Consider the following 4522-nt stretch of genomic DNA (forward strand, 5'->3'; position numbering starts at 1 on the left):
AATTCAGAAATCAGTGGAACAACCACGGCTTAACACAGGGATCACAAACGCCTCAACTGTGGCGGAGAGGTGTTCTCAACATTCTGAGACAATGTTCCAGAAAGTTACTTTATTTTCAATTAAACAGTTAGGAACAGAATTCTACAAATTGTAAACCCACTAGCCAATAACGGTAACCATGGCATACAATTATTTTTGGGCCTGGTGAACTCCATTAGTGAGCATGCTCCTTAGTGTCAAGGCAATTAGGGCACCATGGGAGGTTAATAAAAGGCCAGTGACAACGCATGTTCAGGAGTTCTCTGAAGTCATTCATGACCAAATCCCTGTGTTCAATGCAAAATCCATAGTTTCCTTGAAACCCTCATTTTTTCAGGATTGGCAACCATAGGCAGTTAATGCATGTGTTTGCGGTGGGTAAATGACGGCCTTCTGATGGGCAGCTCATGGAGAAAATCCACTGAAGATCGGGAGAGAAGCCCATGGGTGGAATTGCATTTGTTCCCGTTGCAAAGGCCAGGATACCAAAGTTGCAAGGGTCCCTCTTGCTCTGAAAAAAGAAATACAAAAGAAATTAAACCTAGCATGTAGAAAACTTTTTTTTTTTTAAAGAGGGAAAGACAAAGACAGACAGAAAAGCATATGCAAAAAATGAGAGGGGGTGCTTAAACTACTGTACAAAAGGTAGCTGATGAAACTAAATACAACTTAAATCACATAACTGAAGGAAGGCAATTTAACAAAATAAAATAGATTGTGCACAGTAGTGTATTATGTGTACATATTCCATATCTAGCAATAATACTTATCCTCAACATCCAGCAGGTAGTCCCTCCAAAATGCAACCACACATTCCTCTGCCCTTCTTGTTGATGCCCACTGCTGACAGTCAAATTTCAAAGACCTGTTCTAGTACATCAGCTGTGTGTGGGGATGGCTTGTGACAAAACAGTGGTCTGAAAGCATCTGGGTGCTTTCTTACTGCATCAAGAACACCAAGCGTCTTCATCCCCTCCCTGAATCTGGGAGATCTTTGTCCTCTATGCGTTTCCAGGGCCTTAGACACCCGGCATTGGCCAGATAATCTGTACGGGCTTCTGTGGCCTGTTGCATTTCCTCAAAAGATGAACATTCGAACAACTAAAGGACACCAAACAAAAATATGGGAGAAACAAATCAACTAATTATAGTTGACTAAACAACGCTAAACTCTATAATAGCAAACAAACTCATTATCTTCATGAATATATCCACTGAACACAATCCATTGCAGGCATGTTGGATTAGACTAGTCTAATCTTTAATAGGGAATGCCACAGTACATGGCAAGACACAGATAAAGTGAGTGTTCTGTGTGTTGACAATGTGTTTACCATCTTTAATATCGGCATAAAGGTCAATTTGAAATCTCCATCTCTGGCTTGGCTGATCTTCCAGTCATCTTCCAGGAGGTACACAGCAAAGAGGAAAAGAACCAAGGAGCAGGCCCGCCATGAACAAGGCTCAACGCAACGGCCTGGCCCGCCAAAAAAATATTTGTCTTCCCTTAAAGCTGGAGGAAATATGTATAGTAAATTATGTTATAATAGTATAGTACAATACAGTATAGTACAAGTCATTAAAAGTAATAGTATAGCATTTCTGATTTAAAAAAAATGCGTAGCATGGTATGTTGAAAAAAGTCATTGGCTAGTATGTCAAAAAAAGTCACAGTAGAGTATGGTATGTCGGAAAAAAAGTGATAAAAATGTCATTGTCATATAGTACAAAGAAAGACAAGTACATGAAAACTCCACACAAGAAAATCCATTCCAGACTAGGGATTGAACCAGGGGTCAGATTTTGCAATGTTATTTGCAGCACTGAGCCAGCATGCAATAAAAATAGTCATAGTATAGTATGTTGAAAAGTCTTAGCATAGCATGTCAAAAAAGTGATAAAAAAGTCATAGTATATTATGTCTAAAAAAAGTCATATAGTATGTCGGAAAAAGTGATAAAAAAGTAGCAGTATAATATGTTGAAAAAAAGTCAGTGTATATAGTATGTCAAAGAAAGTCTATGGTATAGTATGTTGAAAAATCCATTAAAAAGTCATAGTATAGTATGATGAAAAAAGTGATAAAAAAAGTCATTGGATGAACCGGAAGAACAGGCAAACTCCACACAAAAAGGGCCAGTCACGATTGGCAATATCAGCAATATCAACCACTGAGCCACCATGCAACCAAACTGACATGGTGACAACAGTCATAGGATAGTATGTCAAAAGAAGCTATTAAAAAGTCATAGTAAAGAATGTCAAAAAGTGGGAAAAAAGTCATTGTACTATGTCAAAAAAAGTCATAAAAAGTCATAGTATAGTATATAAAACAAGTCATAGTATAGCATGTCAAAAGGCGATATAGTATAGTATTTGTAAAAAATGTAATATAGTATTCTAAAAAAAGTCATAATATAGTATATGGAAAAAAATCATGTCATAGTATGTCAAAAAGAGTCATAATATACTGTATATATGTATTTTTTAAATTAATATTATAGTATATAAAAAAGTCATACATATGTGGAAAAAGTGATGAAAAATCATTATGGTACGCTGATTAAAGTGATAATAAGTCCAAAAAAGTTGAAAAAAAATGTACTAAAAAGTTATTGTGTATGTCAAAGAGTCCAAAAGTCTGGAGAACAGGCAAACTCTACACAAAAAGTCTAAGTCACACAATACACACCTATTATATACGCAGAAAAAGCCTGAAATTATTACTAAACTTAAACACAAAAACTTAAAAAGATATAAAAAAGTTTGATTGAGGTGTGTTGGCGCACATTTGTTCTTTTGTTTTTGGTCGGAAATTGACGTGTGGTTTCTGTGTAAGTGCGTGTTTTGGTAATAAGAATTGTCAATTAGTTACTTGCTGTCCACGAGTTTCAATCTTAAATTGGATATTACAATCCGTTTATTTAAGTAAACAAAAACTAATCAAACATAACTGGTCTTCTTCTAATCATCATCCCACACTTAACCACATCAAAAAACTGTGACCTTCCTGTGCGCAACACAGCTGACCCAATTAGGCCACATTTAAATAAACTTGTACGTCTCCAGCATCACACACTATTCAACCAATGAAATGGCTCCAACAAGGTGTATAGGTAAAGGTTTGTGGGAGGAGCAGTATTTCAAAGAGTGAGAAGGCTGAAGAGGATTTGAAAATTGCTCCATTTACTTGCAATGTAGAAAAATGTTGAATATACAGTATATAATATATGAGTTGAGTATTTTGATATTTTAATGATTTTTGTAACTTAAGGTAGGACTTTCAGTGACAAACTTTTATTTTTTCACCCAATGTAAGTCAAAGAATGATGTAATCCTGATGGAGAAAAACCATTTGCTTTTCCTTGAGTCAACATGCTAGATGGGTATAGTTTTGAACCCCGCAGTATGAGTGCCTATATGCACGCACTCTCGGTTGTTCCCCAGCATACATTACAGCATGATTTGGAATGAATATAACATGAAAGAGCTCTATGTATAAAGACTATGTGAAATGGTACATCCTACTATGACCTGCTCTTCTGGAGACAAATTACAAACTGAAAGATGTCGAGCGGAAAAAAACTGTTAATCAAAGCAAAGCCAAACACTGCCGGGCAGCTAATGAAGTGGCTGGAGAGGGCCACACTGGGTGACCTCCATCTTGTCACTCATTACTGCTGAAGGAAACAGTCAAGGCCTGCAGGGAAGCGCACGCCTTTCACTGTCGTAGATCAAACCAGCGGCAAGCCTGCAGCGCCGCTCTGCAAGCCCAAATCCCAAACACAATACCAGTCTGTTGTACATTTAGTCCTATGCAAAAGTGGGCTTTTGATCATGACCGGGTCCTTGAGGGTGTGTTTAAGAAGGACAGCAAGAGGAATTACGTGGAATCTGTGCGTCTGACCCCTGAGAAATCATTTGCTCTGATGGCACTAAGAGGCCTGGCCTCCACACACTGGGCCGACACAGAAGATGAACACAGGAGATTAGCTAAGACTAACAGTATCTGTCATGATAAACGGACGCCTGGCCCGAGTCAAGATGCTGAGACTAAACCAGCCAGCTCTTCTAAAAACATACAATCCCCCCAACACTTGTCCTAGCTCAGACGCATGTAAAATACACCCACGCCTGCTTAGATAAACTCTGAGCTGCTACACAGACATGTAGTATACTCAGCCTGGAGTTTGACTGATGCTGCTTCTTCTTTAGAAACAAAGACAGTATACAGCATTTATAAGTGTTGTTTATTACTAAATGACATGTTAATCAGTTGTAAACATGAGATTTGGGAATTACCTTGAGATTTACCTGTGTGACGTTAAGGGAAAATAAGGCCAAAGCCATGTTCTTACTCTGCTTTACCAGTCGGATGATAGTTTAACCAGACAAGTTTCTGAAAGACTGAAGCTGTACTTTGGTGTGAAAATGTAATTACAATCTTTGATTTACAAACACACACACACACACACACACACAC

General features: G+C 37.8%; 1 long non-coding RNA gene across 1 annotated transcript in view; it reads right to left on the reverse strand.

Moving 5' to 3' along the window:
- Positions 1 to 461: 461 nt before the first annotated feature.
- The window catches only part of LOC116678344 (uncharacterized), a 13421-nt gene continuing 9360 nt past the window's right edge, over positions 462 to 4522 (reverse strand). Inside the window, exons 2-4 of the long non-coding RNA XR_004329222.1 lie at positions 4448 to 4452; positions 806 to 1031; positions 462 to 548 (exon numbers count right to left, since the gene is read on the reverse strand). This is a non-coding gene — a long non-coding RNA (uncharacterized LOC116678344). The remainder of the gene's footprint in view (positions 549 to 805; positions 1032 to 4447; positions 4453 to 4522) is intronic.

This window comes from Etheostoma spectabile, chromosome 3 (genome assembly GCF_008692095.1).
Source record: "Etheostoma spectabile isolate EspeVRDwgs_2016 chromosome 3, UIUC_Espe_1.0, whole genome shotgun sequence".
NCBI lineage: Eukaryota > Metazoa > Chordata > Actinopteri > Perciformes > Percidae > Etheostoma > Etheostoma spectabile.